The sequence below is a fragment of the Echinops telfairi genome, unplaced genomic scaffold, assembly GCF_000313985.2.
Source record: "Echinops telfairi isolate 266 unplaced genomic scaffold, ASM31398v2 ScPeMD7_7469;HRSCAF=8507_1, whole genome shotgun sequence".
Lineage (NCBI taxonomy): Eukaryota > Metazoa > Chordata > Mammalia > Afrosoricida > Tenrecidae > Echinops > Echinops telfairi.
In genome coordinates, this window is record NW_022111373.1 from 26630427 (window position 1) to 26642850 (window position 12424).

Below are 12424 nucleotides of genomic sequence, written 5' to 3' on the forward strand. Positions count from 1 at the left end.
TAAAAACAAACAAACAAAAAATAATGCCTTGGTGATAGAAAGAATGCAGGACATCCCATCAAAGAATTTTGCAAAATGAATAACTTATTTTTTGCTAAGAAATTTTCTTCAATAATATAAATAGTATAGTGTTTATATACTATACACATGGTACTCTTCAAATGAAATGCATAGGCGTCAAATCAACTACATCTGTGGGAAAAGACCATGAAGAAGCTCAATAGCATTAGCCAGGGACAGCTCTAGAACAGACTGTCAATGGCTCATATGCAAGTGAGTGTTGAAAGTGTAGAAAATGGAAACAAATTCATGAAAGGCAAACTACAACCTTGAGTATATCCCACCTGCACTTAGAGATCATCTCAAAAATAAGGCAAACTACAACCTTGAGTATATCCCACCTGCACTTAGAGATCATCTCAAAAATATATTTGATGCATTGAGCACTAATGAAGACTGGATGACCTATGGGATATGATAAGTGAGAAATTTTAAAAAAACACCAAGTTTATTAAAGACAGGAAAGAAAGGGTCAAAATGAATGTCAGAAGTTTTTGAACAAAGTGTAGCTAAAGTAAATAAAAGAAATGATTAAATAAACAAAGTAACAAAAGACTTCAAAGGATGGATTCAGAAGGTAAACTTTCATAGTGAACTATAGAAGAGATAGAATTAGAAAATCAAAATGGAAGAGAACTCTCAGCCTTTCTCCAACTGACAGAACTGAAGTGAAAAACCAATCCTTAAGTTTCAATATTGAACTATTCAATGGACAACATACTAAGCCATACAGGAATTATCAAAAGAAGATGGAATGAACGTATAGTCATTATACTAAAAAGAATTCATCAACATCCAATCATTACAAAAGGCAGTAAATGATACAAAATCAATAGTATTAAAGCAAGAATTCCTAACTGCACTGAACACATTGGCAAAAAATAATACCCTAGGCATTGTCAGAACACCAATGGAAATGTTTCAACAAGTGGATTCAGCACTGGAGGCAATCATTTGTCTATGACAAGAAACTTGGAAGAAATTCATATTTATGCCATTGAAGTGACCCAACAGAATGCAGAAACTATCAAACAATATAATTGATGTTACATCCAAGTAAAATTTTTCAAAAAACAATACAAAAATGTTTACCACAGTACACCAAACTAGAAATGACAAGAAAGTCAAGAAGGGTTCAGGAGAGGATGTGGAATAAAATATATCATTTCTGATGTTAGATGGGTCTTAGCTAAAAGCAGAGAAGATCAGAAAGATATTAACCTGTGTTTCATTAATTATTCAAGTATATTCAACTATGTGGTCATAAATAATTATGGATATAATTGTGAAGGATTGAAATCCCAAAGCAAATATATGAGGTCTTCTGGAACCTGTACATAAACCAAAAAAAGGTTATTCCAACCGAACAAGGATGCACTCCATGGTTTAGCACCAGGAGATGCATGCATAAGATTGAATCCTTTCACCATATTTATTCGTTCTGTGTGTTGCACAAATAATCCAAGCAACTGGACTATTTGAAGAAGAATGCAGCATCAAGGTTAATGGAAAATTTATTAACAACCTTGATATAAAAATGACACAACCTTGCTTACTATAAGGGAAGTACTTACTGAGCAAGATCAAAGACCATATTCTTCAATAGAGATTACACCATAACATGAAGAAAACAAAAATCCTCACAATTGAACCAATAAACAATAACATGATAAGCAAAGAGAGGTTGAAGTCATCAAAGACTTAATGTTACATGGGCCCATAATCAATACCTAATGAAACAGTAGTTAAGAAACCAATTCACATTAGGTAAATCATACATTGGGTGAATCTATTGTAAAAGATCTCTTTAATGTGTTGAGAAGCAAAAATATCACATTGAGGATACAGGTGAACCTAACCCTATCCATGTTATTTTCAATCAACTCAAATGCATGATAAAGCTGAACAATAAATAGGAAATACCAAAGAAAAGTGTATGCTTTTGAATTAGGGTGCTGCCAAAGAATATTAAACGTATCATGGACTGCTAGAAGAACAAACACATGTATATTAGAGGAAATACAGACAGGTTTCATGCTAGAAGCAAGATGGGCAAGACTTTGTCTAATGTACTTTGGAAATGGTATCAAGAGGGATGAGTCCCTGGAGGAGGGTGCTTGGGAAAGTAGAAGGACCGAGGGGAAAGAAAAGGAAGACCCTTAATGAGATGGATTTGCACATTGACTGTAACCATCAGTTCAAATTGAGCAATGATTGTGACCACGGAGCAGGACTGGGCAGTGTTTCATTGACTACATAGAGTAGTTAGGATTCAGAAATCAACTTATTATGCTGTTTTAAAATATCAACATGAGCATATATATCATACCTTTGCTTGTCTTAGCAAAAGAACAGACCTAAAGTCCTTCTTATTTAACCACCTAAACCAGCTGCTTCATTTTCTAAATGGAAACAAAAAAGAAAAAAATTTTGTTTTAGAGATAGAAAATGACTTGTCCCAAGTACTAAAACTACCTTCTGTTATCAAAAGTAGTGTGGTAGTCACATACACAAAAATTCAGACAATTGCAAAATCATTATATTAGAATCATGCTCACTATGCTTGGCGACAACAGAGATATAACTAATCCCACCACCAAAATATCTTAGTTTATAGAGTGAATTCCTATGAATTGGAGTAGACTCAATAGCAATAAGTTATAGAATGGAAAATAAAATGTGCAGCCCCAAGAATGAAAATATGTGCTTATTCATTGCATTCCCTTTCATTGTAATAAGCCTTTCTCTTTAGTTTTTCTTTAAAGTTAATAATGCCTTGAAATCTATTCAATGTTTTAAAATTTTTAGTGGAAACATGCCACTCCATTACTCATCAAATAATGAGAAAAATCATCTCATTTAAATTCCCAGGCATTTCTAATAGTTGTGTTGGGAGATGGGGGGAAGGAGGATTAAGAGAAATGCTCCTCTTACCTGCTTATTCATGGTTATGGCTGAATCTCTTGCTGTTTTCCACCACCTTCTTCTTTGGCAGCTTATGTTTAAAGAGGTGTAGATAAATCCTACTCCCCAAAGTTTGTGCATGTAATTTTTATTTTCCCTGAGCACTTGTGTCTTTTTATATATACATAAATATATTATTTTATTAGGGGCTCATGAGTACTTGTGTCTTAAAAGAGCTTTCAGAAGAATATGAAGACCTTTAAAACCAAGTATTGAATCCCTGATGGAAGTTTAGACACTGATCAATTAATTCTAGTCTTTTCCTTCTAGCTTTCCAACTTTGTGCTTATGAGAGTCTATATTTTCATTCTGAATGTACAAAGAAATAAACACCACCACAAGCAACACCAATAACCTAAGACTGACACATCAAAATGAATACCATTTCCCAGGGAATAAATCCTCTTCTAGAGACAAACATCTGGAATAATAGTATTGTTAGTTTAATTTACAGTGGAATTCAAAGTATTCTTTAGTCCTTTTTTATTGAGAGGACCAGATGCAATACATTACAAATTGTTTGCCTAATTTAAACCATAAAGGAAATTATCTCTCTTCCACATGACATCAAATTTGAAAGGGGGCTGGTGGATTTACTGCAATAATAAAATTCATGCCTTTAAAAATATTGTCCGTGGGAATGCACTGAGCAGTTCCCTCGTGTGTCACATGAACATTCTAGAACATTTCTTTATAAGATAAGCTTTTGCTTCTTTGTTTCTCTAAAATAAATTACTGCATACATCTCAGATTTTACTCATAAGAAGACTACATATATATGTAGTATAAAAAAGATATCCTTTAAAATGAAATGCTGCTTTTATAAACTTGGTAGGTAGAATATGTTGGAGAAATGAAAACATTTTGTAATTCTAACAAGACAATATCATTTGCTCTTAGAGTAGATTGTTCTAAGGTAAGTTGTATTATTTATTGAGGGGATAAATACATCTTCACATTTTAAGATATTGTTTATATCTTGGTTAAAACGATGAAACAGAATAGAGGAAATTCTCCAATGAAGTTGTAGATATTAATCTCACCCTCTCTACTGAGTTCTTCATTGACTTGTATTTTGCCCCCTTCTGCCAGGCTTGACTCATTAAAAAGTTGGAACCCCTATCAATCGTAAAGTATCTATGGAGCAAAGCAATTGACCAACCAACACACTGGATCTGTAGACATTTTCTTCAAATGGAATTCAGTGAAAAGATAGACCATCAGGTTACCTTTCCAAAATCCATTTCCCAATATCTTCCCTCCAGGCTAGAAAAAGAATAGTGAAAATAATAATTTGATATTATTGATGGTAATACTTTATATTTTTAACATATTTTACTGTATCTAACATTGTGTACATTGCTGCAAGCATATAAACATGTTTAAAAAATTAAAAACAAAATCATAAACCAAACTCCACAACGTTCCTCATGGAGACAAGATAAAGAAATCAGTTCAATAAAAAGAGAGGGTATATATGATTCTATGCTGAACAATTTGGTATATGAGCCCTGGTGTTATAGGGGATTAGACAATGAGCTGCAACCAAAAAGATCAGTAGTTCAAAACCACCAGCCACTCTGGAGGGGATAAAGAAGACTTTCTTCTTTTGTAAAGAATTGCAGTCTCAGAAACGCTCAGGGGCAGTCCTACCCTGTCCTACAGGGTCTCTACGAGCTGGAATGGACGTGATGCCAGTGAGATTTTTGTTCTTTGTTTTTTTTTTAATGGAACCCCAGAGAGAAATTAACCCATGTAAACAGAGAAAGATTTATTAAGTGCTTGAGATGAGTGTGATTTGCTGAATTACTAATAAATAGCTCTGTTTGGGATGATGATATCAGTTTCGCATAAGAAAGTCAGATGGTGCAGTGGTGAAGTGCTGCACTCCTTTCCAAAGGTCAGCCGCTGAAACCCAGCAGCAGCGCCACAGGAATGCTCCCATAAGGTGCAGCCTCGGAAGGCCTGTGAAACAGTTCTACCAGTGCGTCACTAGTTCAGAAATGACTCGATGCCACACAACAACCATTTGGTGTGTCCCAATTATTCTACAGTTATACTTATGACAGTATGTGCTTTAGTGGGAGAGCTGATCTAAAACCCAGTTCAAGTTTTCGAGGTAAATTGATACTAAAATAAAAACAAACTAGTAAGCCCTTAGCCTGTTTGCAATCTTAGCTGAAATCAGTTTTGAAAGTTTTACCCATGGATTTAAGTTATTTTATGGGGTAATATCCTTTATCCTAGTTCCATCTGGCTTTCTGAGGAAAGGCAGCCACATATCTTCACCTGGATGAAACTGACACCTGAGGCTATGGGTAGCCTTCGACGTGCATGACCTATGCAAACGTATCTCAGATCTTTGTCTGGGAAGCCCTTCATGTCACTGTGGCACCCAGGATACAGAAAAGTTACCCATAGCTTCCTGGCTTTCTACTGCATCCTCAGGCACCATCCCAAAGTAATGGAAGCAAGGAACTGATGAATAGTACTGATTTATGCTTTTCTGAGCCCATTTCTGATCATTGGGACTTGCAAATATGCTGTCCCTTCTCTTAGGAACTCATTCTACCCATTTCCGTTGTTGGCTTATAGAGCAGACATTGCTAATTGATCACAGCATTCTTGCAACTGAAACCAGACCCAACCTGGCTGACAATCTTCAATCAAAGATCCGAAGCATCCTGTTTATTTATTCACATTTGGCATATAACATGAAGCCTATCCACATTTTGTGGTATAAGTACACCTCATGGGGCCATGGGAGAGTGGAGATAAACAGACATGAGCACCAAAACCAAGGTCACTGTCATTGAGTTGAGGCAGACTCACAGTCACCCTATAGGGTTGAGTAGAACTGCCCCTGTAGGTCGCCAATACTGTAAATCCTTAGAAGAGCTGTAAGTCTCATATTTCTCCTGAGGAGTACCTGGGGGGTTTGAACCATCGACCTGTGGTTAGCAGCCCAATGCATATCCCAATACTCTACTAGAGATCCTTGATATGAGCACAATCAGATTAAAGTCTAGAAAATGTGAGGGTTTCCATACCAAACTGCAGATGCTACGGGGGAAAGCAGTCACTGCTGACATAAATCATTGTTTTTGGATTAGTAACAGAGTAAGGAGGGAGAAAGAAGAAGAAACTGATGGGCATGGGCCTATTGTGAATAAAGAAAAAGGTAAAAACTAATTTTAAAAATTCATTCAGACAGATTTCACTATGTTTGAGGAACACACTTAGATGTCATAGGGAAGACTTACTGGTCAAAGTGCCTCAGAGTCAAGGGCTGGCCTTAGAATTCTTCGGAGACTCCAGCCCATTCAATAGCTCAACTTATTGCCTGTCTGAGAGAGTTTGTGCCTGTCTCTGACTCTTCTCCCTAGAGAATCAAACCTTTAGTAGCTTGTCTTCATAACATCTTGGTGGCACAGTGAATTAAGTGCACTGCTAACGGCAAGGTTTGTGACTCACCAGCTACTTCTCAAAAGATAGAGGAAGCTGTTTGCTCCTGTAAAGATTCTCAACCTTGCAAATGTTTTTAGGCTAGCTATGAGTTGAAATCCACTCTATAGCACTGAGCTTAGGAACACTTCGGTTAACAGGACCACCACGCACCTGGTCTGAAATGCTATCTAAGAAGAATAAAGAGTTGGCTGTGAAAATTCAGCTACTTTGCTTTCAATCAATTAATGACAAATAGCTCAATCTCCAGATGAAGCTGGCCCTTGTAAATGTGTTTTCCATGTTTATTGATCCTCCGCATTCTTGTCACTGTCAATGCCCTGGACAGTTCATGCTTCAAGGAAGAGACCAGCTAAGAGCCCATGGCTGCAGGTGTAAATAAAATCAATCTGCTCATTTTGGCCAACGTCTTACTGATCAAAGCAGTTAAATATATGCTTTGACCTCCACCTTCATCAAGATTGCGGATACCTTTCTGTTTGGAGCATTAGGTGCCAAGCAGTGGTCTGTATTCCTTTCAGAATGGCTACAGGGGCCAGGAATGACACAGTCGCCACTCAACATGCACTTAGAGGTGATCAAATGGAAGTTCAGTGGGAAATGTGGGTTAAAAATTTGGCGAACCTGAGACACTGAATAGTCAATGGCTAGAAATGCAGGCATTATAAATTATGGCACTATCTTCACACGTGACTTGATCTATCATCTCACACTGTATTAAAGCAGAATGAGAAAGATAAGTTCCCTAAATGTCCCTGAACCTCAGCTTCCATTGCTTTAAAACTGTGCTGTCTAATCCTCACCTCTGAGGACTGCCCGGGGAGTGAATGAGGTGACGGATGGAGAGTTCATCGCAGAGCACCAGGCTCTTCGTGAGCATTTGTTTCCCTCTGCTCTTAAGTGTCTTTATCTGCAGGGCAAAGAGGACATTCCCTCAAGAGAGAATGGTGCCATGAGCTAAGATCTTCTATCAGTCAGAACATTTTTCCATTAAAAGGGAGAGAAAATACAAACTGGCTTTAATAAAAAATAAGTGTATGGCATCTCTAACCTTAAGTTCCTTAAATAGTGTTGGTTTTAGGCAAAGTTTGAACAAATGATGCCGTCAGAAAACTGCCCTTCAGCTTTCTGTCTCCTCAGCCTTCCAGTCTGTCAGCGTCTTCTTCAGACCTCACAAGGGCCCCCCAACAGCTCCAGGCTCTCCTCTTATTAAGTAGCAGTGTGGACTCAATCCAGCAACCACCTTCCTCACCCCATCCTGTCTCTGGGGAGAGAACGTGACTCTTCTACTTCATCACACTCCAGGTCTAACATCCATTCCTGAACCACTTCCCATGGTAAAGGAGATGGGAAATATCGTCAAACCTAAATAAGCTACAGGTCTGCACAAAGTTGATGGAGTAATAAACCAAGGGACTGGGGGTTCCACGTCCATAAAAGGTAACAAATAGATGGAGTTGCCATTAATTATCCACTATAAAAGACAGGTTCTAAAGCTTGGCCTACAAAGCTGTCAATATAAAAATAAATCTCCGTTGTTGTAAAACAGAGTTTTTAGGCAGTTTGTTATTTAGCATTACTATGGTAATAACTAGCCACAGCAGTAAGAAACAGATTAATACAGGAAAAAATTTAAGATGGATTGGGTTTGAGTAATGGCCAAGGAAAATAGAAGAAACAATCACATTTGGACCATATTTTGAAATGACCTGTTTTTAAAATTTAAATTTTCCCCCCCAATTGACTAATTCAAAGTGTCATAGTGAGAGAAAGAGACAAAAAAGGGAGCACTCCTATGTTTTTGGTCTGATTAATTCAATACATAATAGCACCATTTACTAAGATCTAAAATAACTGCATTGACTACTTATTACCATAGTAATACTGAGTACCGTGCTGTCTAAAAACTCTATTTACAACGAGTAAGATTTATTCTTATCCTGACAGCTTTGTAGGTCAACCTTTAGAACCTGCCTGTTATAGAGGATAATTAAGGACCAAGTTTTTGGGGGAAAGGATAAGAATTACAAATCTAGTTTCAGTCATGCTAGCTTTCAAATGCCTTTAGAGTCCAAATAGAGATATAGTTGAGGGTGTTGGATGTATGTGGAATCTATAAAAAGTCAGGGTAAGCATTACATATTTTAAAAGTCCTATTCAGTTTTTTTTTATTTTGAGAGTTCTCATCACATTCACAATCTTTAGTTCTGATAAGTCTGAGTATAGACAATGTCTGAAGCCTTCAGTGTGGATTGCAACTTGATGCAAAAAAAATAACAATTTTCACAACTGCACAGGTAGATGTCATGATTAACTGAGAAAGGACTGAAGTTGCCAATGATTTCATCTTGCTCAGATCCACAGTCAATACCTATGGAGGCAGCAGTCCAGAAATCAATTGACACATTACATTGGGCACATTTACTGCACAAGACATCTTTAGAGTGTTGGAAAACACAAAAGTCACTAGGAGGACTAAGATGCACCTGATCTAGACCATGGTGTTTTCAATCGTCTCCTATGGGGTAAAAGTTGGGCAACACAAAGGAAGCTCACAAAAGAATTGATGTCTTTGAATTATGGTGTCAGCATATAATATTGAAACTGCTGACACCATAATTCAAAGGCCCCAATTCTTCTGTGAGCTTCGTTTGTGTTGCCCAAGAAATCCAACCAGTACATTCCTGAGAAGCAGAGATGGTCAGACTTTGGATCATATACTTTGGACATGCTATTAGGAGAGACTAGTCCCTGGAAATGACATTATTCTCAGTAAAGTAGAAGGTCAACAAAAATGAGGAAGGCCCTGGATGAGATGGGCTGACCTAGTGGCTGCAACAATGGACTCACACACAGCCCCATTGAGGATGGTGCAGGTAAACCCAGGTAGTAGTAGAGCATGACTGCTTTAAGGCATGGTTTAACCCACCTCATCTGGAATTCAAAGAAAAATGACCTTTGTCTATCCTGGTCTAACAACCCTCTAAAAATAGGATAAATATTTGCCTCTAGACCCTTCGATTGATCCAGAAAATAGAGGCAAAATTCTGAGGATGACCCATAAAAGAGACTATTTCTTTGTGTTTCAAAATGTCTAAGTTGTGTGGGGATGTATGGGTCTGTATGCAGCTTAGTATGCTGTTATTGGTATTCAAGTTTATGTCACTTTGTTAGAAACTCTTGGCAGCTGAAAGCTAAAAGCAGTTTTGCCTCAGAACTGAGTGCCATCAGTCTGCACAACTCTAACAAAAGGAAATTGTATTGCTATCATATCACATACACCTTCCATAGCTTCCCAGCGTGGAGAAGGGAAAAGGAACTGAGGGACAAAGAAACAAAGTTTGAGGTAGCAGCAGAAAGTTGCAGTGGAAAGGGAATAGAAAGCCATGGGAAGAAAGGCTGACATTTCTTATATTAGAATTAGACATGTAAGAACTAAGAGAGACCGAGCCATTTTCCTAGAGATGTCGAAATGCTAGGCGCTGAAGTTTCTGTCTTGAGCCCTCTCCTCTCCTTGATCCACTCTCTGGCTGGATGATCTCATTTCCTCCCATTGTGTTAAATATCATCTAGATGTCAATGACTTCCAAATTTATCTTTCCCTGATCTTTCCCCTGAGCCCCAGATCTATATATCAAATTGCCCACTTGACATCTCCACTTGTATGTTGAATAGCCAGCTCATATATAATACATCTTCAACAAAACTGCATTTCCACCGCCCAACCTTCGTTCCCCCTCTCTCACCCCATCCCAATCATCTCAGTAAAACTACAACCATGTCTCCAGTGATTCAAAGTTAAACCCAAAACTTCATTTTTTAAGATCTCCCTTTTCGCCATTCCATGTATTTACTCTATCAGAAAATACTGTTGAATTCATTTAACAAATATATTTTTATTTTTCTCCTGTTCTTTGTATGCACCCTGTCATCACCCTCTTACAAATCAGCATCTGTCACATAGATAAGTGGCAAACCCTCGTAAATGGTCTCTATCTGTAATGAGCAGCTTCTTGCTGTTGTTAAGTACCTTCGAATCATCACTGCAGACTCATAGTAAACCTGTGTGCAAAGAACAAAACGCCGGCTGCTCCAGCCCCATCCCGACAGGTGTTAAGTCTGACTCCATTATGTATCCACTATGTTAGTCTGAGGATATTCCTCTTTTTGGCTGATCCTCTACTTTGCCAAGCATTAGGTCTGGATCTTCCTGTTCCCTGATTGAAATGAACAAGTGATTTACCATTGTTTTTAAAGTACAATTCAAACTTCAATGAGGCAAAAAGTCAAAAGGGGTGTGGTCTCGGTGTGTCATCTCTCAAGTGTTACCCCTGCAACCTTCCCTCTTACTCACACAACAGCCTCAGAACCCTTATTCTTATTCTTGGACATGTCAAGCTTGTTCTGACCTCTATGGCTTTTGGAACCCAGCTTAAAACTCACATCTTCCATTACACCTACTTTTCTACTCTCGCCAAATAGTGAAATTCTCAGCCTATTATAAGAGAACTACCAAAGCACCCCAATTTGTATTCTTTAAACCGTTCATTATTCTTCAAAATGATGTCACTTATTTACTTACTTGTCTTTTCCACCTCTCCCACCAAAATACAAGCTCTAGGGGACAGCAGCTTTGGGCATTTGGGTGGTCTTGTTACTGCCACTACAGCGTATAGCATGACCCAATGAACAGCACCTTGGAGATGTTCAATGAATGTTTCTTCAGCAAATAATCTGCTTGAGGGTTCTTAAAACACCTTCCTTGGCGACAAGCTTCTTCAATGTCAAAGGAACGAGCAGAAGGCAAGAGGATGAGACAGTCATCGGAGGTTTGAGTCCTCCAATGGCTAAACTGAAGTCTTCTGCTTTCATGTGTTTATCCAATAGTTTTACAGATTTTGTTTTAAAGCATATGCTATTAAAACTACGTTAGCAACCAGTCTTCACTTTCCACCTCCTAATCTGACACGTGGGCTAGTTTTCTGCAGCTTCAATGTATTTGGGTAGTGAGCACACCGAGACCACAGGCCAAATGTCCTTGCAAAAACATGTGGACATTTCACGGTAGCTAATCAGTTGACATTGAGTCTAAACTGACTTACAGTGGCCAATTATGTGTCAAGGTAGGATTATGATCCACTTGATTTTTAAAAAATCATTTTATTGGGGGCTCTTAAAGCTCTTATAACAATCCATGCATCCATTGTATCAGGCACACTTATGCATATGCTGCCTTCATCATTTTCAAAGCATTTTCTTTCTACTTGAGCCCTTGGTATCAGCTCCTCTTTTTTCCTCCTTCCCCTACTCACCCACCTTCATGAGCTCTTGATAAATTATATATTATTGTTATTATTTTAATATCTTACACCATCTGCTATCTCCCATCACCATGTTTCTGTTATTAGTCCCCCTCATGGGGAGGGGGTAGTTATATGTCAATCACTGTGGTTGGTGTCCCCTTTCTGACCCTTCTCTCCACACCTTCCCACTCCCCTCAAGGTATCTATACTCCCATTACTGTTCCTGAAGGGTTTATCTGTCCTGGGTTCTGTGTGTCAAGAGCTCTTATCTGTACCAATGTACATGCTCTGGTCTAGCCAGATTTGTAAGGTAGACCTGGGGTCATGAGAGTGGGGGGTGAGGAGGGAGGAAGTATTAAAGAACTAGAGGGCTGTTGTGTGTTTTGTTGGTGCTATACTGTACCTGGTTGACTTGTTCCTTCCTTGTGACCCTTCTGTGAGGGGATGTCCAATTGTCTACAGATGGGTTTGGTGTCTCCACTCTGACCCCCCTCATTCACCTTAATATAATTGCTTGCTTTGGATCTTCTGATACCTGAGACCATCAATACCTCGTGAACACACAGGTTGGTGTGCCTCTTCCATGTGGGCTTTTTTGCTTCCCTGTTAGATAGCTACTTGTTTATCTTCTA